Source organism: Tyto alba, unplaced genomic scaffold (assembly GCF_018691265.1).
Source record: "Tyto alba isolate M040663 unplaced genomic scaffold, T.alba_DEE_v4.0 Super-Scaffold_6, whole genome shotgun sequence".
NCBI lineage: Eukaryota > Metazoa > Chordata > Aves > Strigiformes > Tytonidae > Tyto > Tyto alba.
In genome coordinates this window covers 980,678-1,004,292 of record NW_024881327.1, presented here as the reverse complement: position 1 = coordinate 1,004,292, position 23,615 = coordinate 980,678, and the positions used below count along the sequence as shown (strand labels likewise).

At 49.4% G+C, this 23,615-nt stretch overlaps 1 long non-coding RNA gene across 1 annotated transcript; it reads right to left on the bottom strand.

Moving 5' to 3' along the window:
- Positions 1 to 245: 245 nt before the first annotated feature.
- On the bottom strand, positions 246 to 23,615 carry LOC116959427. Its single transcript, XR_004405834.2, has 3 exons — positions 23,208 to 23,615; positions 13,890 to 14,119; positions 246 to 1,155 (listed from the first exon to the last, which is right to left on the bottom strand). It is a non-coding gene; the product is annotated as an uncharacterized LOC116959427 (long non-coding RNA).

Genomic DNA, 23,615 nt, shown 5'->3' with positions numbered 1-23,615 from the left:
GAGGGTAAAGTAGTTTAGTTTTAAAAATATATTATCAACATTTTTCACATTAAAAATCAACACATTCTGTGCATCTTATTCCTTTGAAGTCTAAGTAGAAGCTCAGAGGTTTCCCAACTCAAAAGAAGCTATCCTGCTTCTTTGGTTGAACAGATCTCTTGCATTAATTTACCCAGAACATCCACTTGATTTAGTTGAAATAACACTTACAAAGTAATAAATGTTTAGTTTAAGAGAAGGTTAATGAGCAAAGTTTATTACTTACTGGAAAATCATTGAAAGCCGCATATATTTACAAAAAGTATGTGGCATCTGAAATAAATCCAAAGAATTTTGTTATTAATTTCCTGCATTGTTTACATGTGTTAGAGCTATGTTTATTCCAGAAGAATCACTCACCAGGAGTGATAGAAATCAAAGTGCAAGCAGGTTTATTTTTCTCAGTAACTTATTAATAACAGCATCAGTTTTTACCATTAGATAGATGATATGCAACAGATACTTTTCTTCAAATATATACACAATAATTAAGAATATAAAGCAAAGGACTGTGCAGCCAACTGAGTTTTTTATTAAATGAAATAAAATAAAATTAATACCATTTTTGCAATCCTGTCATCTTTTTTCTTCTAATTCCAAAAGTTACTGAATAAGTCACAACAGATTTTACAGTGCAATATTTGGTGTATGCTTAAATAACCAAATACTTATACAATGAAGCACTAATCAAGATCATAAAAACATCAAGAGTTTTATTATGTTTGCTCACATACTTATGAATTAAGAAATAAATATAAAGTTGCCTTAACAAATCAAAGACAGTAGAGTTTATAAAGTCTCATTTTAAATCTGGAAGGGAGCACGTATCATATTTTAATGGCAAGTTACTGTATGTTAAAGCAATTTCTCATTTTTCACATTTGGTATGAAAATTATCTCATGTTTGTTAACCTCAGACCATCTCCTCTTAGTTTTGGCACAACTATAGAAAGAAGCTGGCTTTTTCTAAACCAACTGTGAAAGAAATTATTCATGTCCTTTCCTTAGTTCCCAGTCCTGACTCCTCAGTCCTTAGATCTGCAGAATCGTCCTCGAAGGGAGTTTTGCTATACAGTAAATACGACAGTGCAGGACTCGCTTGATCCACTTGTGGTCCTGGGAAAAAAAAAAAAAAAAATAGGATAAGGAGTGTGTGGCTTTTCCAAGAGTGCATATTGTAGCCCTGGAGCCATTTCTCACTTGTTTCAATAAAGACAGACATGACCAAGACCAAGTCCTTCAAGAGATAGTTTTCCCCTAACACCAGACAAGTAGGTTATATTTGTGTTTTACTGTGCAATATGTGGAATCACTCCTTCTTTCACCATCCACCAACTGTTTCTGGGTTGAAGTTTGTCTTGCAACAGCTGAGATACTCAAACAACTTTAGAATCAAGTCCTCACACCACCAGTGTACGTGCAAGCAACCCCTCTGCTACCAAGGGACTGGCCAAGCGCTCCAGACTCTGCATGTGCAAGGGAGGGATTGGGGCAGAGGTGGGCAACGAGCCCACCCCCTCTGGAGGGCTTGTGAGCATGGTGCTTTGCTCCCAGTGATAAATAAGGATTTTAATCCTGCCTGGGGTGCACACATCAGAGCAACTTTCGCACCAGAGGCGCGGGGGCTCCAGATCCCTGCTGGGGGCTGTGCGCGCCTCCTCGGAGCAGTCTCTGTGGTACCACTCTGCAGAGGGAACAGACTTCTAGTTTTCAGCCCTATTGCCCTTCAAACCCAATTTTGCTGTGGGAGGTTTAACACTTACTTAATGAGGACTATGTGTGTGCATACATATGGATGTGTGTATATCTGTCTACACATACACACAATATAAATTAACTAAACATGTTACTAGGATACATCAGGAAAACCACATCCAAACAAAGAGTCTAATATGGAAAAAGCTATTAAAAGATCCCAGCGTTTGAGCTTGTTGTGTACAGGAATAAATATGATTACAGGATACCGATTTTAGATTTTGTTCTTTTTCTGCTGACATTTATAAGAGGTGCTGTCCTTCTGGGGGTAAAGGGAAGACTGCCGATGATAAAGTAAATCTCATCTTCACAAATAACGTGATGCTCGTCATTAAATTGCCCACCTCAAAAAAACTTGTGGTTGAGCTCCATAGTTAAAATGAAGTGTACTGGGCTGTGTTTAATGTTACAAAGGTACAAGAGGCCTCAACATGCCCCTGAGCTCCTCCCTTAGAGTTTTTAAGAGAAATTCAGTCAAGAATGACCTTCATGCTTCAGGTGTCCATAGGAGCAGAGTACCCCCACATCAGTTCAAGACTGAAGGACAATCTCCTTTTCATCACAATCTTCTTTTAGGCTGCCTAGTTAGCCTAAATAATTATTCTCCTTCATCTTCAATGCAAAGATGCACAGTCCAAGGACACACACATTGCAGAGCTGGGTGACGGCATGCACCAGCCCAAGGCAGGGCTCCGGCTCACCCTGGAGATGCTCTTGCAGATCTAAGGTGAAGATGGTCCCATTTTGCCAGGGCTCTGCCACAGCCCTTAAGGATCTCACAACGAGCCAGGATGTGGCAAATTAGCCAGCTGGCAAGTACTCCTTGCTGAGTCAAGGAACTGAACCAGATACACTTTCCCTGTTACAGTTACCTATTAAAGTCTTGTAATGTTCCATGTAGCATTGGTCTGGTTTTTGAACATCCTGCTGACTCCTGTACTACTTTCTTCAAGCTCTGCACCCTACACATAATGCTGTAAAGACAGAGAATCAGCTGAGATATCAGAGCTCAGCCCTGCAAGTCAGGTTTGGATAGTGAGAGCAGAGATCTGGGCAGTTAAAAAAACAAATTAAAGAAAATGTGTCTCAAAAGTAGACTCTTCAACGGATGTGGTACAGGCCTGTGGCTCCCCTGGGAGCAGCACTTGGTCCAGCTCACATGTTTCAGATGACATGTTGGTGCAGAAGTTGGCATTTCCACCATGCTCAGGCTGGTAACGTGCCACTTCTCTGGGCAAAGCCAAATGTCCTGGCCCCAGATAATTTCTGAAGTGTCAGGGTGTATAATGAAATGTTAATTTAAATGGCATTAGTCATGTGACTAAAAGGCTGAGATTTTTTTTCTAGTCGTCATTTTCCAAACTGGAATTCCTCTTGGAATTGACTTTGAAGTCAGTAACAAATCTCCCATAGGGTTTAATGCAAATAGAATCAGCCCTCACTGGAGATTTTAGTGGAGCAGAGAAAAACATTTTTCCTGTTAAAAGGTTTTCCTATTAGTACAGACACATAAAAGCCTTGTCAAAGCTATAATGTTAAATATTTTAATGTCCTGCCAAACCTCATCAATTCTCATTGTTTAGCAAAAATGGCACAGACATTCTGAGTTGCTAGCTATGGCATTTTCTGCATATTAAGATCAATAATATGCTTTACAAGGAATAAAGGGTTGTCTAATGAGAAAAGTCTTTTAAAAGTCAAGACAATTCCAACTGTTATGAATGATTACAAATTATGTGGTTAATTTTATGGGGGTGGGGTAAGGGGAGTTTAAGGCCTTGGGCACATGAACCATACTTCCGCACTTTCTTTCTTTACCAGAAATTGTACCTCCCCGAAACCAACCCTATTGATCAGCTGTGTGAGTTCTAGGAAACATCAGTTTGACTGCCAGCGTAGGGAGCTACTTTTTCCATTTCAGTACCGTTCCTGGGCTCTTAAGATATTTATTGGACTAGATTTCTTTGACAGGCTGTACTGACATGTAAAGGAGGAAGACTTGGTTTGACTCTCTCAGAAGTTGTGCTTTTTTGGACCCTATGTTCTACTGCTTATTAAAACAGCAACTAATAGGTCTATGGGTTTGGGCCTCTCAGTTCTTTTACATTAAGCAATGCAGATGCACATTCAAAGACTCCCTCACCTCCCATGGGTTTGGCTTGGCTCCACTAAGGCTGTACATGAGGTCAGGCTGAACTTCGAGGACTTAATTTTTCAGATGCTATGGTCAAAGCAAGCTCTAGACAAGGAATCTAGGGAGGGCGAGGGGTCTCAGCAAGGGGATGGCAGTACTGATGAGTGGTGGAGGAGGTGGCTGCACACAGCCTGCAGGATTTGTCCTCAAAAAGGACAGGCATCTGGTGTGCACTCACTCCCTGGGGACTCCAGCTGCCCCTAGCTCATGCTAGCGATGCCCCACATAAGTGGCATCCTGGGCTGGTGCCTTTGAGGACATGTGTTTCTTGACTTCCAAGCACACAGGCGCAGCTACTCACCGTCCTTACCCAGTATCAAAAGTCCATCATCACTTCACACAACCTGAACAGGGCAGTCCAGTTTGGACCTTTTCCAAAGCCTCTTCACTGACTGCTTCAGGACAGACTGACATATCAGAGGATTAAAAACCTTCCCACCCTTTCCCCCAAGGGAATAAAATCTCCCTTCACTTCCCTGCAAGCAGCTCAGTGGTGTAGGTCTGCCAGGGACCTGGCTGCCCAGCCCAATGGCTTCTAGTCTCTTCCTGCATTGTGGTGGTGGAAAAGAAATCTTTTCAATAAAAACCTGAAAAATGCATTCTTTTTTTTTATAGAAATGAGGCTCTGGGGACCTCATTTAGCTCATTAGGGAGGATAAATTTCTACTTCCCAACTTCTGTATAGTGATGTGTGGGTAGAAGCTGTTCTGGTGCTGGCACAGGAGAAGGAAAGAGGAACGGAATGAATTGTGCAATGCAGATTAGCGCATCTTCAAAGGAAAGAAGACTACTTCTCCCTGTCCTTCGGATGCCTGATATTATGTAAGCTACACACCACAGCGATGGGAGATGTGGTTGTGAATTCCCTAAAGCAGAGAGATGAAGAAGATGGAGGGTGCTAGCTCCCTCAAGTCCTGCGTGACTAACAACCTACTCTGCAAAATGGGGCTGACTGCACTGTCTCCCTGCAGGCGTTTCCCCACCATGCTCTGGTGCCACCATGGTTTGTACAGACCCCGTCTGTGTGAGCACGAGTTACACGTGCTCTGCCAGAGCCAGGTCCCCCGGGGAGGAGGAATGCTTTGTCTGCGAATCCGGATGGGATTAGGTGCGAGATACGCACTTAGCCCTGTCAAGACCAAATGGCTTTGTTGCATGTGCAGAGCAGAACTTCAGGCATTTCAGAGACTTCTCTGGTGCCGGGGGAGTTACTTGGTAAAGGCATGATGATATGAAAAAGATACTCTGCATTTAAACACCAGATTTCCACCTACTCCCCAGTGCTGGTATGTTTGTGAGCTGGACTTGTGTCCCAGTTAAGTAATAGGAGCTTCCCAGGTGCAGATGGTATGAAGCATTGCAGTGATTCTTTCTAAATGCTGTGTCTTGGAATCTGCAAAAACATTAAGTCTTTCTCTGGATTTGTTATGGCAATGAGAAATGAGTACACATACAAGTATGTAGCATTTATTGTAGTATAATGCGGTATATTAATTGATGCTCACAAACCTATTGCTCTTTTTTATAACCTTTCAAAATAACATGGTGTGAATGAATGAAAAAATTTCAAAGAACTACAAAAACAAATCACCATTAAAATGTGCTACTAATTCCTGGTTCCCTCCTAAGTCAGAACTTTATTTATTACCTGAAATGTTTATAAGATTTTTTTCTTGAATACTCATGCAGAACTGAATGGTCTTAGTTACATTTCCGATCTCCTCTCTGCTCTGTACCAGTCCTCCATTTCCCATCACAACCCATCTCAAATCCCACTGTGCCTCCAGACCCTGGCAGATCACGGGGGGAGCCACACGCAACCGCTGAGCAGCAGTAAAGGGATATCCATCAAGTCCTTGGACTCGAGGTGGAGACAGCTGCTGGGTTTGGCTGAACTAGGAGTTGGCTAGTGGGGTAGGTGCATAGCAGGTAGGATAGTGATTGCCAGAGCTGCGTTTGAAAGTGAATGTTGGACCGATGCCCGATTTGTATGGCAAAGTGGCAGAAGATGAGTTAAATCTGCAGAGGCCCAAAAAGATAATTAAAACCACCCCTGGATGACAATGGCAACTAACTTGCCGCAAGTCACTGCATCCCAGGGAGGAAGAAAGGAAACTAGCAGCTCCCCAGGCTCACTTCGAGAAGCTGTATGTATGCTGTACGTATGCACAGCCCATCTCTAGAAGTCTATAGGTCCCTGTTGCTTCTCCACAGCCCTGTGAGGGTGCCGGGAGGCTAACTCGGGTAGGACAGAAAAATGCTAGGAAACATGTTTTGACAGAAAAGGCTTTTCGAGCCTCCCATGTGCGCTCCACATTGCCTATCGCATGTACTTTGATGTCGGGTTTGTTCATGTGAAGGCGTGAGGCTGGATCCTCATCCCAGGACGAATGGTGCCAGCCCCACGCACCAAGCCATGCCAACGGCTGGCACCGTCCGTCCCGAGGTGAGGATCCAGCCCCGTCCCCAGCGCAGCTCCTGCAGTCCCAAGCACACAAGAGGGTTTTTTCCTTTATTTCCTCCCTTTTATGTACTTTTCCCTCTTTTCTTACACTTTTGCTCACTCTCTTTTTCTTTTATCTTTTTTTCTTTTCCTTTTTTTTTTTAATTTTATTTTTTCTTTTTATTATTTTTTTCTTTTTTCAAGTTTTTGTTTTGTTTTGTTTTGTTTTTTATTTTTTAGGTTTTTTTTCTTTTTTTTTCCTCCTTAGTAACCAAGAATGCTCTTTCTGTGTTCCTCGTCGCAAATGCAGTTGTTTCCTCCACAACTGAAGCATGGTCTGAATTTCGGGCTGCAGCTGTAGGTGCTGCCCCAGCACTGCCCTGGCCACCTGCCCCTGGCCACATACCTGCTCCCAAACACCCCTACCCACGCAGGAAGGAAGAGCTGCTTAACCCCACTGACTCACAGCTGGGAGCTTGAGAGGGCTCCGCAGCTCCCTTGTGTTGCTCTGTGCCCGCTCTCAGATCTTCATGCAAGAAACCAATGGGAAAATATTATTAATCAAAACGGGGGGGTGGGGGGTCCTTTCCTTTCCTTTCCTTTCCTTTCCTTTCCTTTCCTTTCCTTTCCTTTCCTTTCCTTTCCTTTCCTTTCCTTTCCTTTCCTTTCCTTTCCTTTCCTTTCCTTTCCTTTCCTTTCCTTTCCTTTCCTTTCCTTTCCTTTCCTTTCCTTTCCTTTCCTTTCCTTTCCTTTCCTTTCCTTTCCTTTCCTTTCCTTTCCTTTCCTTTCCTTTCCTTTCCTTTCCTTTCCTTTCCTTTCCTTTCCTTTCCTTTCCTTTCCTTTCCTTTCCTTTCCTTTCCTTTCCTTTCCTTTCCTTTCCTTTCCTTTCCTTTCCTTTCCTTTCCTTTCCTTTCCTTTCCTTTCCTTTCCTTTCCTTTCCTTTCCTTTCCTTTCCTTTCCTTTCCTTTCCTTTCCTTTCCTTTCCTTTCCTTTCCTTTCCTTTCCTTTCCTTTCCTTTCCTTTCCTTTCCTTTCCTTTCCTTTCCTTTCCTTTCCTTTCCTTTCCTTTCCTTTCCTTTCCTTTCCTTTCCTTTCCTTTCCTTTCCTTTCCTTTCCTTTCCTTTCCTTTCCTTTCCTTTCCTTTCCTTTCCTTTCCTTTCCTTTCCTTTCCTTTCCTTTCCTTTCCTTTTCCCCCTCCCATTTTTCTCCTCTCCTCTCCTCTCCTCTCCTCTCCTCTCCTCTCCTCTCCTCTCCTCTCCTCTCCTCTCCTCTCCTCTCCTCTCCTCTCCTCTCCTCTCCTCTCCTCTCCTCTCCTCTCCTCTCCTCTCCTCTCCTCTCCTCTCCTCTCCTCTCCTCTCCTCTCCTCTCCTCTCCTCTCCTCTCCTCTCCTCTCCTCTCCTCTCTTTCCCCTTCCACTTCCCCTTCACCTTTTCCTTCCCCTTCCCCTTTCCCTTCCCCTTTCCCTTTCATTTCTGTTGTTGTTGTTAGTGGAGGATGACTTTCATTTTTTTCTTTCAGTTAAATGACCAATTCAGGTTTGAAATCGCTGGTCTGAAATGTTACACGGTGACTTTAGAGAAGATTATTAAAGGAGGGACCAAGGGAGGGAGCGAGGGAGTGATGCATTTATCCACGTTTTTTGTACCCTGCAACCTGCATTTACAGAACAAAAAAAAAAAAAAAAAAAAAAAAAAAAAGACAAGAAGTGGGGGAAATGCCTGTTCTTTCATAAGGTGGCGTTTCAAATCTCTGCTCTGTGCCACACGGATTTTGCAAAGGGCAGTTTTGAGCTGGCATCTCACGGCTTGAGGCAATTGGGAAAGCCTTGCAAAAAGGAGCGCGGAAGAAAACCAGCCCCGCCTCCACGCACTGCGCCGAGAAGGGACCTCACCCTTTTTGCTTACTGCCAACCGCCACCTCTCTCCTTCCATCTTCTTTTTCTGGAGTTCTTTTTGGAGGGGAGGGTTTTTTTTTTTTTTCCCTGGGCAGGGGGGGAGCCCTATTAGTATCTCTGGGAGCCGCTTGCCTCCCCGGGCAGACACGGCAGCCCTGCGGAGGGGGCGCCGGCGGTTCCCCCACGCTCCCGACCGAGCCGCCCACCCGGGACAGCAGCGCGGGGGGGGAACCCACGCCCCCTTCCCACGGGCCGCATCCGGACCGGGCCGGGGCCCACGGGGATTGGGGAGGGGGCGGGTTCCACAGATGCCAGCCCAGTGGGGGGGGGGGGGGATGATCCTGTCAGACCGCGTCGCGAGCTTCGCACCCAAAGGGACACTGCACCACGTCGCGCCACATCACATGTCCCAACCTACCGTGTCATCAAACCGGAGCATTTCAGTAAAATTCACATGTGTATTTATGCATATATGTCGTTATGTGTTCACTTATATATAGCATGATATATGTGTACACGCTTGCATATTTTAACATGTAAAATATATATTTAAATATGCCCCAGTTTGTATTTCTTGCAGGTCTCCAAGCACGGGAAACAAATGAAGTTGTTGAATAAAATTAAACTGTGAGACTAACTCACTATTATTTAATAAGGTAACTAAAATAATTTAATATACATTCGATTGTATTAATTCAACATAAATTAATCGAACATGCGTCTGTGTTCGCATAAATATACGTACAGGTATTTATGCAGACGCACTCACACGCGCGCACCTCCACCCTGTGCCGTGTCCACCCGGGGCCGGGGGGCCCCTCCTGCCGCGCTGCGCCCACGGGGAACCGCCGCGCACCTGCGGGAGCAGCCGAGCCGCTGCACCGCCCGTGGAAGCCCCTGGGGTGAGGGAGCTGGGAAGGGGGGGTGGGGGGGTGTTGATCCCACGGCTGCTGCTCTCTGGCCTGTGTGGAGGGCGCGGTATTCGGTTTTAAACCCGAGCACCCCCTCGGGCAGCGCGGTTCCCAGCCGGCCCACGCAGCAGCGGCACGGGCGGCAGCACACCAACACCCACCGACACCCCTCCCCCCAAAAAAATCCCACAGCCAAACTCTCATAACAACAAAAACGCCAAACCACCTAAAAACACCTTTGTGCATGCCACGGTTTTGGCATTTTTCTCTTTGCTAGTTTTGGGGAAGGGGAGGGAAGGGAAAGGAAAAAGGGAAGGGGAGGGAAAAAAGGGAAGGGAAGGGAAAAAAGGAAGGGGAAGGAAAAAGGGAAGGAGAAGGAAAAAAGGAAGTCAAAGGAAAAAGGGAAGGGAAAGGAAAGGAAAAAGGGAAGGGAAATGAAAAGAGAAGGGAAGGGAAGGGAAGGGAAGGGAAGGGAAGGGAAGGGAAGGGAAGGGAAGGGAAGGGAAGGGAAGGGAAGGGAAGGGAAGGGAAGGGAAGGGAAGGGAAGGGAAGGGAAGGGAAGGGAAGGGAAGGGAAGGGAAGGGAAGGGAAGGGAAGGGAAGGGAAGGGAAGGGAAGGGAAGGGAAGGGAAGGGAAGGGAAGGGAAGGGAAGGGAAACTGGGGGACACAGGTGCCAGCATCTTGCTGTTGCCACCTGCTACCTGCCCCATGGAAGGTGGAGGGCTTGTGGCTGCAGATATTAGGTGGTGACAGCTCTCTGCAGGTCACAGCTGCTAGCAAAGGCCCACCCTGAGCACCCAGCTGCAGTGTCTGCTGCTGTCGTGCCTCCTGATGCTCGGGTGTCGATCTCCTCCCCCCCATCTGGCATCTGATGAGAGCATCCTCTCCCTGAAGATCCTCATAGCTCTTGACTTTAGAGTCTATACACTTTTTGAATAAATGGTATCGTCAAGTTAAAATGTGCCCAGTGCCGGGCAGGTTATGGTTTACACCTACATACAGGGCTGAGGCCTGCAGCAGGGTGGAAGAGGAGATCCTCTGTAGCTGCACCTGAGCAGTGAGGGCATCTGCCTGATTTATGAACACTCCTCCCACACCACCACGGGTCCACTTGGGACAGGGCTTAGGGTTCTGCGGCACCCTGGGGAGGCTGAGGGTGGCCCTCTCCACAAGGGCATCTGCCCTCCGGGCTGGGTAAGAGCCCCGAGTGTGGGGTATCCGGATCCCCGCCGACTGGGGGGGGTGGGTGGGTGGTCGCCGGGGGCTGGAGATGGGTGGATGGTGGGGATGGTCCCTGTGGTGCCCTGCCAGCCAGGGGGTGCCCACCCCCCGGGCCCGTCAGGGAAAACGAGAGTCCTTGGGATGCAGGGGGGGTTTGAACAGGGTAGTTGGCTGTGCTGCAGGGATTTCTTCCTCTGGGTGGGTGGAGAGGGGAGAGGCCCTCCTTTTCTATTTAGTCTGATGCTCCGGCTGGGGAAAAGTAGCGCGAGGGTTTGCAAATTCAATGGGAAGCTATAAATGTCGGTAAGTCCCTTCGCTCATGCCTGGACACAACTGAAGCGGCATAGAATCATAGACTCATAGCACCGTTTGGGTTGGAAGGGACCTTAAAGATCGTCTAGTTTCAACCCCCCTGCCATGGGCAGGGAGAGCTTCCACTAGACCAGATTGCTCAAAGCCTCAGTGTCCGCCTCCCCGATCACGCACAGAGATCCCCGTGTCGCTTTGCGAGCACAGCTCGTGGGATATAACACGGGTGGGGCCGAGGCAGCGCTGGGGATCGGCCCCCAGGGACGGCGGGGAGGGCTGCAGCCACCCGTGGGTCGGCGTGTGCCTCGGGCAGGGGCAGCCGGGGAAATGTCTGCGTCCCCCCCCCCCGCCTGGGAACCAGCCTCTCTCGGAGATCTCGGCAGCCCGTTCCACGGGAGCCGTCCTGGCACCGCACCCCCCTGCGGCACACACCGCAGCCGGCCCGCGGTGCGCTGCCCGACGGCCACGGGAAAACCCGAGTGAGGGCAAAGGAGTGTCCCGCCAAGCGCTAAAGGATTTCCTTCTCCCGCCACAAGGTTTTAAAGGGTTTTGAACGGAGAGCAGAACGCGGAGCTGAGGGATGATGCGAGGTTTACAACGCTAGAAGCGCTCACCCGGGGGGGGGGGGGCGCGGGGCGGGGCTGGGGGCCTTGTACCCAAAGGTACATCCCCTGCCCACCGACCTGGTGTTTCTGCCTTCCCCGGAGTTCCTGCAAAGAGGAGCTGCCGGTGAGCTGGGGGGTGCGAGGAGAGACACATCCCTGTGTCTGGAGGGGTGAGAGGCAGAGCTGGGCTCCAGAGACGCGCACTCTTTGCGCCGCGGGCAAGTCCCTTTTTGCGGGAGGGGTCATCAAGCTCTGGACGCCTAACTACAAGTCTCACTGCTCCAAAGGCTGGGCACAGCCCAGAAGTCAGGCAGTGCAGCGTCAGGCCTTCTGGATGAATTTTGTGCTTCTCGGAGACGAGTGCTCTTGCTGCGAGCTGGGGCTATTCGATCAGTTTTCCTGGGGACAGGGTTTGTAGGTTTGGAAAAGGGTGGCAAGAAATGTCCCCCGGAATTTCCCAGCGATTACTTCTGTAGGAAAAAAGGACGGGAACCGCTCCCCTCGATCGGCTCTTCCCTGCGGCGTGGTTTCGGTTATCTCACCGTCCCTGCGAGCTGAGGGAAAAAGCGGTCCTCTCCCCGCCCTTGGCCTTGCGGGACGAGCGGTGAAGCTGGGGACACATCAAAGCCAAGGTCAGCTCCCGGCCTGGCTGCATTTTGGCTCTGCCGAAGCGGAGCGGCTGCCTGCCCCGGCCCGCCGGGGGGGCACCGGCCGGGGCGGAGCGGTAGCGGCGGCTGAGAGGTGCGATGCTCAATCACAGACGCGGAAAACATCCCCCACTCCCCGGGAAAAAAAAAAAAAAAAAAAAAAAAAAAAAAAAAAAAAAAAAAAAAAAAAAAGATTGATCCGCTTCCCTGCCTCTCTCCCGGAGGTGCTGGCTGCAGAGCCCGGGCTGCATAGCTGACCCCGAGCTGGCTTTCCACGCCGAGGGACTGACATCTGAAACATTACCCAGGGAGCTGGAGCGGCTCTGGCAGTGTCCCCCAGCTCTTCCCGAAAAGGTATCCCGGGAATCCTTTCCCTCCCCTGCCCTCCGAAGCCCTTGCAAAGAAAGCAGGACAGATGTGTTAGCTTAAGCACGAAACATCCGAGGAATTTCCACCAGGGAAAGCAACCCTTTCCGCAGGGCTGGCGGCGCTCCCCGCCGCGGCGGCCCGGGCTCCCCCCGGGGGGCTGGGGGGGGCCGGCAGGCGCAGCCCCCGGCGGGGCGTACCTTTAGGCATGGAAGCGTTTAGCGGTTTCGGCGGTATTAACTCCTAACAGGGTGTGAAAAGTATTGGGGATTGAGAAAGCTGTGGGAAAGTGGATCCTTTCCAAGTCGGGCGGGCTGGAGCTTTCCTCCCCCTCTGCAGGCGGACACCTTGTGCCGCTCCCGCCGCCGTGCCCCCGGAGGAGCAGCCCCTGCCCGGCAGCTGGGACCCAGGGGCAGCCCGGCAGGTGCGGTGCTTGACCCTGAGCTTTTAGAGCTGGCAGACACGGCGCCGCGTTGTGCCACCGGCCCGCTCGCCCCCGTCACCCTGTCAGAGTCACCTCGCCGGGGGCGGGAGGTGCCGCCGGGTGACGGCTCTGCCGAAGGGGCTCCGGTCTCGTCGGGAAGGGGCTTCCCGGCTTCTTCTGCTCCGGGAGCGGAGGCTGGGCCTTGCTTCTGCCTCCGGCCACCGCGGCCCCGCACCACTGCCCCCTTCCCGGGGACCCCTCGGGCCCCGCTGCTGCAGCCGGCCGAGGGGCGCCCGGACAAACCCTGCGGTCTCGTCTCTTCTCCAGACACCCTCTCGCCATTCTTTTGAGCCCCGGTACACCAATTTGGGCGTAGGGTTTTGTCTTTTTTTTTTTTTTTTTTATTTTATTTTTAAAGTGTGAACTGTCCGGAAAATAGACAGGGGACAAGTATTTCAGATCTGGTCAAATTTAATCAGCCGTTGACACTTGTGCTAACTAAAGCAGAGATTCGTACCACTGGCATGGACCTCCCCGAGTGACTATTACGACCCCGTAACTGGTGGCTACATTCATACTCTCCCTTTTCGGGGGGACGGGGGGGGGGTGTGGTTGGGTAAACAACGAAATTTGCAAAAAAAAAAAAAAAAAAACCAACCCAACAAACAAATTCTCTGCGGAGCAATCTTAAACCTCGGTGCCAAAATAAATCAATAATAAATCAATAATCAATAAATCAATAAATAAATAAATAAATAAATAAATAAATAATAAATAAATAAATAAATAAATAAATAAATCTAAAGAAAGTAAGTTTGCTTTCTCCCCGCCGGAGAAGACAGTGGATGGCGCAAGAGCTCGCTCCTGTCAACCTGCGCTCCCCGCGAGCACGGCTGCCTCGGGGAGATGGGGCAAAGCTGCGGGCTCCGGTGCCTCTGGCTCGCCCGGGCTCCCGGGCCCGGTGCTGGTACCGGAGAACGGGGTAGCAGAGCAGCCGCCGGGGAGGAGCATCCGAGGCTTCCCCGGGGAGGAGCGGTGCGCGGCGAGCTTCTGGGTGGGGAACCGAGCATCGCATCGCTTACCTGGCACGGGCAGAAGGCACAAAGAGAAAAACGCTCCTCTGGGAAGAAAATAAATCCGAATCCTCCTCGAGTACTCACGGGGCCGCGGCCCGACCGGGTCCGTGGGGCAGCGGCGGGGCGACGGACCGGCGGCGGCTTCGCTCCCATCCGTGGGGCAGGGAGGGAGCGGCCACGGCGGCTGCTTTGCCCAGCGGTTCCCAGGAACCCCGAGGTAAAAAGGCAGGCTCCTCCTGTGAAGAAATCCATTTCTGAGCATCAGAGAAAGATTTTAAACAAATAAGGAGAAAAAAGCGCCCCCCCCCCCTCCGACCTGTGATTGAGGAACAGTTAAAAATAATTGCCCGTGTTAAGAGGCAGAAGACCAGGTTACAGGGAAAACTACCTTCTTTCAAAGCCCGCTAATGGCCATACCATTCATTAGGTTACTTAATCCTAATAACCTCGCTAGCATCAGTCCCGGTGACCCAGCCCATTAAGCACCACCAGCGAAACCCTATAAAACAGGCAAGGGGAATGTCCAACATATGAGCACATTTATTAGCATTATGTTACTGAGATAACATGCCCCCGGCTCCCCTGCATACCGCTGCAGGCAGGTTGGGGAAAGAGGGAGCTCTGTTTTGGGAAGGGTTGAGCGCAGGACCAGGGCTCCGGGAGAGGGATGGCTGGTCCCACCGTCACTGTCACCCACGGTCTCCCGTCCTCTCTGCTTTTCTCCTTCGGTTCCCATCTCTCCAGCCAAACAATAGCTACATTTGTGGTGAGCATTTTTTCCCTCTGATTAAACCCAGGCCAACCAATGGCAGCCAGAACGAAACAAAACGCACAGAGTAACATTTCGATCATTAACGGGAGTTAACAGCTCAAAAAGAAAAAAAAAAAAAGAAAAGGGGGGGGGGGGGGGAGGAAAGAAAAGAAAACGGGCGAGGAGGGGGAGAGGAAGACAAAAAGGCTCCCTTCCACGAAACGTGTCAGTGAGTCATTGCGATAACACCCTCCGTGGAGGAGGCGGCTGAGGGGGAGACAGGGAAAAGGGAAATCAGGGAAGCAGCAAGCGCGGTTCCTCCCGTGTCTCCCAGCGCCGCAGACAAACCGGACGCCTCCCCGGCATCTCCCTGCCAGGGTGAGGTCTCCCTAATTTATGACACGCGAGTTGTCAGGGCATTTGCCGCGGCTCGGAGCGGGGCTGCTCGGGGCGCAGGCACATACGACTGATCAGGGGAGCCCCCCCCCCCCCCCCCCCGGCCGCTGCCAGCTCGGCGCCCCGGCGGGCTGAGCCTCCCCCCCCCCCGCCCTCCCCGGGGAGGCAGCGCCGCTCCGCTCCCGGCTGGGGATCGCCCCCCTCTCTCCCCCCGCGTCCGAAGTTAAATCCTTCCCAGGAACTGCAGAGGAACAAACTGTCTTCAAACTCTGACTCTCCACAATTCTCCTACCAACACCTTTTTTTTTTTTTTTACTTTTTTTTTTTTTTTTTTCCCCCACCCTCCCGATTTCTGGAGAAAAATCCGCCCAGAGACAGCGGGATGGCGTTGTTTGCACTCTGGTCGCACGGTTAGAGATGCCGGCCCGGGGTAACGCGGGGTCCCGAGACACACCGGCCCCAGGCCCCCAGGCCCCAGGGCCGGGGGGAGCGAGCGGGCAGGAGCCGCAGCGCACTCCCCGGAGCCGGGATCACTCCCGGTTGAAGGTGGCCAGGAAGCGTCCAGCCCTCACAGAAAGCTGACGCGATCCCTCGCTGTTTTAGCAACAGTTTTAACACGCTGGCAGCGATGAAAGAAAGAAAAGCGGTGGGGAGGGAACCGCAGCGCCCTGCCGAGCTGCCCGTCCCCGGTGCTGCCGGCTCTGCGGAGGCTCTGCCGGTGATGAACCCTGCGGGCTGCTCCCGCCAGCTCTGCCACGGTGGGGCTGGGGTAGGGGTGCGCCCTGCGACCTGCCCCACACCTCCGCAACTGACAGCGTTTCTGGCATTAAACCCTTTTGCTCTTTTTTTTTTTTTTTCTTCTTTCTTTCCTCAAGGGCTTTTTTAACTCGTAAAATGTTGCTCTGGCTTGGAACTTGTCATAACAGGAGCCTGCTTTATTTATTGTGTTATTTATTTCTTTTACACGCAACAACAATACTCCAAACACAGTCCGTTTGAAAGAAGGAGTTTCCAAAAACAAGAAAGAAAGGGACTGAGAGAGGGAAAAAGAAAAAGTGAAGTCGAGAAAGAGAGAGAAAGAAAGAGAAAAAGAGAGAGACAGAAAGAAAAAGAGAGAAAGAAAAAGAAAGAGAGAAAGAAGAAGAAAGAAAGAGAAAAAGAAAGAAAGAAAAAGACAGGCAGAAGAAAAGGCAGGGAAAGAAAGAAAGAAAGAAAAGCGGAAAGAAAGCAAGAAGGAAAGCAGGAAAGCAGGAAAGCAGGAAGGAAGGAAGAAAAGCAGAAATAAATAAATAAGAAAGGCAGAAAGAAAGAAGAAAGAAAGAAGAAAAGAAGAAGGCAGAAAGAAAGATAAGAAAGAAGAAGAAAGAGAAAGAAAGAAAAGAAGAGAGAAAGAAGAGAAAGAGAGAGAGAAAGAAAAGAGAAAGAGAGAGAGAAGAAAGAAGAAAGAAGAGAGAAAGAAAGAGAGAAAGAAAGAGAGAAAGAGAGAAAGAAGAGAGAAGAAGAAGAAAGAGAGAAAGAAGAGAGAAAGAAAGAGAGAAAGAAGAGAGAAAGAAAGAAGAAAGAAAGAAGAAAGAAAGAAAGAAAGAAAGAAAGAAGAAGAAGAAGAAAGAAAGAAAGAAAGAAAGAAAGAAAGAAAGAAAGAAGAAAGAAAGAAAGAAGAAGAAAGAAAGAGAAAGAAAAAGAAAGAAAGAAAGAAAGAAAGAAAGAAAGAAAGAAAGAAAGAAAGAAAGAAAGAAAGAAAGAAAGAAAGAAAGAAAGAAGAAAGAAAGAAAGAAAGAAAGAAAGAAAGAAAGAAAGAAAGAAAGAAAGAAAGAAGAAAGAAAGAAAGAGAAGAAAGAAAGAAAGAAAGAAAGAAAGAACAGAAAGAAAGAAAGAAAGAAAGAAGAAAGAAAGAAAGAAAGAAAGAAAGAAAGAAAGAAGAAAGAAGAAGAAAGAAAGAAAGAAAGAAAGAAAGAAAGAAAGAAAGAAAGAAAGAAAGAAAGAAAGAAAGAAAGAAAGAAAGAAAGAAAGAAAGAAAGAAAGAAAGAAAGAAAGAAAGAAAGAAAGAAAGAAAGAAAGAAAGAAAGAAAGAAAGAAGAAAGAAAGAAAGAAAGAAAGAAAGAAAGAAAGAAAGAAGAAAGAAAGAAAGAAAGAAAAGAAAGAAAGAAAGAAAGAAAGAAAGAAAGAAAGAAAGAAAGAAAGAAAGAAAGAAAAGAAAGAAAGAAAGAAAGAAAGAAAGAAAGAAAGAAAGAAAGAAAGAAAGAAAGAAAGAAAGAAAGAAAGAAAGAAAGAAAGAAAGAAAGAAAGAAAGAAAGAAAGAAAGAAAGAAAGAAAGAAAGAAAGAAAGAAAGAAAGAAAGAAAGAAAGAAAGAAAGAAAGAAAGAAAGAAAGAAAGAAAGAAAGAAAGAAAGACAAGAAAGAAAGAAAGAAAGAAAGAAAGAAAGAAAGACCAAGAAAGAAAGAAAGAAAGACCAAGAAAGAAAGAAAACCGAGTAAGAACCACTCATGCCAGCCCTTCAAAATTAAAACAAGAAGTCCCGAAGAATTCTTTTTGGTATTAATATTACTTAACATTTTAAACTCCGGGAACTTCAAACAAACTTTTTGCAGGGAAAAGAAAGAGAAAAGAACTATTCTCTGGAAACCATTTGTTCACAACTCAAACTGTGCCATTTTGGCGTACAAACAAAACTCGAGACGCCCAACCCTGTCCCCTCCTCCCCCCGGCATCTATCTTTTCAGCACACATTTTAAAATAAATACCCTTACGAGTCTTTCCAGAATGCCTCCTTGTTATGAATTGATAGGATACAACGTACCCCAGCTGTGCGCCTGGAAGTTGGGATTTAGTTCTTTAAATACCAGGACAACATCTCAACATCTGCAGGGAAAACAATTACGGCTGCTTCGGCCCCCCTCCATTACGCGCTGCCGGCCGGTTTTCGGGGGGGGGGAGATGCTGCGGGGGTCAGGGGGGGCCCGTCCCTGCGCTCGGGAGATGTGCGGAGGCCCCGCGGGCAGCGGGCAGATAACCCCGGGAAAGACCCCCCAGATGGTCTTTGCTCCGGCGAAGGAGAAAATCATCTTTTTTTTTTCCTGACTCTCCCTTTTGATTTTAGCACGCTTTTCGTCCCGCTACTCGGCAAGTAATAATAAACCCAAGCAAATTCAGGACACCAGTCTCCACAGAATTTAATAAAATAGCGAAAAGATTGCCAAGGTGTTGCTCGGAGGTGTCCGGCTTGGGAAACACCGGGCGAATCTGACATGTTTTTCGTCCTAACCGGAGATTAATTCAACCTCGAGGATATTTTCGTAGGACGTTTACTTAGTAAAGTTTTCCTATACCTATTTTGTCTGATACGAGTGTCTATAATTAAAAAAAAATTGCAGAAAGTATTTACAGTGTGATCTCCTGTTTTGGAGCTTACAACAGGTGTCCGAGCCCTCTGTGGGGGGAGTTATATAGATACATGTCTCTACATATGCACAATTAAATAAAACGACGAATTTGACTATTTTAAACCATACGTGTGCTAAAGGAATAACAGAGAAACCTTAACGTTTTAAACACCTTCTGTGCTTATACAACTCAGACTCAGTCAGAATATATGAGTTTATCATGTTTCAATCTCTGTTTTCTTGTCGCTTTTATGAGACGTTGCAGTGGGAACTACCACTGCTTGTCTATAATAAAATGTACTCTTAATCTTAGGTTATTGTATGTCCTCTTAGGACTGGACAGGTCAAAAATACCTTTGTTTTCAAAAATAAGAAAGATGCGCGAGTAATGGCATTGCAAATGACGTAATAAATATAACAGCATTGACAGCTATTATGATGATCGGTCATCAAAAATAAAAAAGTGTGACTAAGAACATGCTTGAGGTGATTTACCTCTAGAAAATGAGTTACAGCTAGATTATGCGCCTCCTCGCCTCCCTGCACCCAGTGTGATACTCCCTTCCCTCAGCCAAGAAGGGAAAAAAAAAACCAAACAAAAATAACCAAAACTCAAACCAAAACTCTGATCTCGTTGTCCGGCAAGAAACATCATTTTTAGCAGATGTTTTACAGAGTGGGAGCCAGCGACTAAAAAACACTGAGGACCCTTAACCCAGGGCGATGCAAAGCTCTCTTATCCATATCCCAAATATACGATTATGTCCAACTACTCCTATAGCTAACGCCTAACGCACCAGCGGGGTCTTACTCTGGGTCACGGAGGGAGGATGCGTATAAACCCCTCACAGCCAGGTTGCTGGTTGTTTTAGGGAAGCTCCAGAAAGTTTAAAAAATATGCCTGAGGATATTTTTCCCTTTTCTTTGGCACCCGCCCGCTCGGCCGGTGCAGACGCCGCCGCGCCAGGCACCGGGTGGGCAGAGAAAAGGGGGCTCCGAGGGGGCCGGACCGGGGGTCCCCGGCCACCCCCTCACCCCCGCCGGCAGATGCGCGGAGAGCCCGCGGAACCCCCGCCAGGGCGCAGCCCGGCAACCCCTGCCCGGCCGCGCAGGGAGGGGGCAACCCCCGCCTGCGGGAGGCTGCGCTCCAAACCACAGGACGGCTTGTCTCTCCTCCCTTTCCCCAGACCCCCCCGCTGCACTGGGACACCCCCCCCCCCGGAGTCAAGCCCGAGCCGGTTCCCCAAAGACAAACTGCCTGTTTCAGAGCTTCTGAAATTCCCATCCCGGCCCCAGGACACAGCGCACACGACGAGGATGCTGCGCGGCGGCGGGAAGGATGTCAAGGTATCCCCGACGCGGGGTCTGGCAGTGGATTTAAGGAAAGGGTGTAATGAAATCCCGAAAGTACACGCAGGTCCCTGCAGTGCCCACGGCAAGGCGGGTTCCGGCGGGGACAGGGGGTCCCGGCCCCCGCGGTGCTGCCCCGGGCACACCCCGACGAGCGCGGCCGCGGAGCTCAGGTAGCGCCGAACCACGCTTTGGCATTTTTTTTTTTTTTTTTTTTTTTTTTTTTTTTTTTTTTTTCCGCCGGAAAGCACCGAATCCACACGCAGACGATGGCAGATGGGGACCGAGGGGTTGCCTTGCCCCTGTCCCCGCCCTGCCTCCCTCCCTCCCGCCGCAGGAGCTCCCCAAGCCTGCCTGCCTCTCCGGGAGGATGGATGTGCTTCATGCCCCTACCGCGCGTGGAAACCCAGGCCATCCTGCGAGCGACGTGTTGCCTAAATAAAGATAAAACGTGCTATACGTCACAGGCTTTCCCGGTTATTCTCAATGACTTGTCGATTCCTCTCCTTCACCCCCCACCCCACCCCACCCCGGCACACGTGCAATGATAGAAAATGGTTTTAAATGACGAGGGGTCACGTAGAGCCATCCTGATCGTTTAGTAAAAATAACAGAGCTATTACAGAGCTGAAGGAAGGAGCTGGGGAGTCCATCCGCACATGCTTCAATATTGTGACTCGACTGAAACACACACACAGAGGCATGCATATATATATATATATATATATATATACACATATGCATATATCTATATCTGCAGCCGGACCATCCTACGTGAGTCCCCTCAGCACCGTAGGCCGTAAATGCGCGCACAGATGACGGTTGCACGCCCATGTGTGTCGGAGCAGGGAGGGATGCAGAGGGGCTGCTTGTATCCTTGTATCTCCGGGATAGAAATGCACATAAAGCTTTTTATGAGGACTCGGGAGACAGCATTTACTCACTAACCTACACCTTTTTTTTTTTTTTTTTTTTGTTTCCATCTCTATTGTCAAAAACTGTAAATAATTAAATTCTTTAAAGGTTTACTTTCGAAACCGTGGCTGAGGTAAACTATGATTCAGGTGTAAATAATTACCAAAGTCATGAAAACAGCAACTGCTACATGTGGTTTATTCATTGTTTGCTTGCTTGCTTTTTTTTTTATTTTATTTTTATTTTTTTTTTTAAATCGTTTGATCATTTTAATCCTTAACTGTTTGCCAAATTCACATATTTGTAATTTACTAAACTTTATCGTCCCTACCACGATAGGGATGTTGAACACTAGATTCTAGAGCTGTCATACCCTGCCCCGGTGGAGGAGCCTGGCTGGAACAAACTGGATGCTCCTCAAGAAGGGATAACGTTATTACCCCGGTATTTGGAAAAGCTTTCCATATCAGATTAGAGAAATTAGAACTGAATAAAAGATGCTTCCCCTTTCATAAACGCTACCAGACCTACTCTGTTTTAGACTCCGGAGGAGAAATGAGTTATTGAAAAAAATAAATTGTTTAAACACAATAGATTCATGCCCAAATGAAATCATTCCCTGGGGAAAGACAAGCAGGATTTGGCCCGAGAGCACGAAAATGGAAGTATCCATTAAGTGAAAGCCTTAGAGAAATACAAGAAACATGGACTTATAATATACACTATATAAACAAAAGCCCAGGATTGATTTCATCCCCGTTTTCTTCAGCCTGTGCCTACTATTATTTTTTTTTTCTTTTTTCTTTTTTGCTTTTGACTATGCTGCAATTTCAACCCATTTGTCTCTTCAGAAAGCTATGGGGGGAAAAGGCAGAGAAACAAACTTTTTTTCTTGCGTGTGTCCTCTTTTAAAATCTTTTTTTTTGCATAGTAAGACACCACTTGAACATGTTCTGGTATTGTAAAAGTGTTTTTTATCAGGCTGTAAATTACTGCCCCTCTGACGGAGCAGCCGGAAATGTAAATCACACCGTAGAGCAGAAGTTATGAAAAAGTTTGTTCCCTTTTCTGCATCCCAGGAAGATCGCGGGGTTGATGGATTGGGAAGGGAGGGGGGAGGCTTGTTTACTATTTTCCTGCCCCACCAAACTGTTGGCTCCACGGTGCCTGGGACTTTGATGAGAAAGAATGGACAATGTGCAGAGTCCCTTCCTATGACACCCAGGCCACCGCCACTTGGGAGGTCCTTTGGCCTAATGCAACCACATCTAACTGCTCCCAACAGGAGGCTCTGTGGATCAGGCAGGGTCACAATTATACTTCTGCTAAAGGCAAGAGAGCCTTTTTTTTTTTCTTCTTCTTTTTTTTTTTTTTTCCTCTTTTTTTTTTTTTTCCTCTTTTTTTTTTTTTTTCTTCTTTTTTTTTTTTTTTTAAAAAAAAAGAGAGAGAGAGAAAAAAAGGGAGGGGGCTGGGCGAGCGGTTGAATTAAAGCCTTTCAATTCATCTGGGGAAGGAAAGACCGAGAGCGGGGTTAGTAGGAACCGTTTCCAAGAGGCATGAGCAAAATCAGGTTGTTTCCATCCAGAGGAAAGTGACAGGGGATGAGGTCTGGACGCTCGGCACGGGGGTTACCCCGACCCCGGCGCTGTCACGCCAAATCGCCTGTCGGGAGCGGCAGGCCCCCACGGCGGCCGTGATAGCGGTTTGGGGGGGGCGGGGGGGGCTCATCACACCATCACATGTGCACCGCTCCACTGAGGAGGGGAGGAGAGGGGACCACAGCCACAGCCCGCAACAAGCCCTTAAACATCACCCATTTGCGGGGAGAAGGGGAGGGGGGGGACATCTCTGATTTCGGCACTCGGGGGGGGGGGGGGTCGAATATTTTTCAGGAGTCCTGGGGGGAAGGACGGGAGGGTTGCGCGTCTCGAAGCGGGTGCGGAGTTAAATCCCGTGCTCCTTGCCGTTTACTTGCAGCAGTGAGGAAAAGCCGAGGCGGGGGTGGGTGAGGGGGAAGGCGGCGGGGCTCCCCACCTCCGCCGCTTCCTGGGGCGACGGCTGCCGGTACCGGCGGTGGCAGCGGCGCCCCCGGGTGCGCCAAGCGCCCGCCGGCTGCCCTCCTCTCCTCCGCCCGCTCTCCCTCCCGTCCCCGGTTTTCCTTTAAAGCCCCGAATTCGCCCCCGCTCCGTTACCCTTCCCCGGGAACCTCCATCCCCTCCGGGACGGGGGCTTGGGGCCGAGCCGGCTCCTGGCTGCTGCCTCCTGCCGCGGCCGGCGGGGCAGGGTGGGGGGGTCCCACCTCGGCCTCCGCCCCCCCCCCCCCCCCCCCCGTCCGTCTGGCCTGGGGCAGGGGGATCCCCCTCGCCGCCCAACTCCGTGCAACCCCCCCGCCGCGCCCGCACCCCCCCCCCCGCCTCCCGTCAGGCAGCGAGACCTGACCGTGGGAGGGGGGGAAGGGCTCCGGGGACCACCCCACCCCACCCCAGCCCAGGCCGCTGGCCCCGGTCACCCCCGCCGCTGCCCCCGCTTACCTGGACGAGGCTCCCCGTGCTCGGCGGCGTGCTCGCAGCGGGCCGGGGGCGAGAGGGGAGGCCTGGGCCCCCCCGGTGGGGAAGGGCCCTGTTATGGGCCCCCCCGCACCCTCGAGAAATCCGGCGGGAGGAAGAGAGAGGGAGGAGGGAGAGGGAAAGCCTTTTTTCCTCCCCCCCCTTTCTCTCCCCTTTTGAGCCGAAGTGACCCGCTGTATCTGGAGAAGGTTTTTGAAGACGTTTGGGAGGGAGGGAGAGAGTTTTCTGCTGAGAAACTCAATCTGCCATACAGTAGCGGCTGCATCTGGGATCTGTCACCGCTGACAGCACCACAGGGCACAGACATGATCTTCCGCACAACACTGCAACTCCCCAAAATACCCTCCTCGCTCCCAAGGTGTCTGCCGGGCT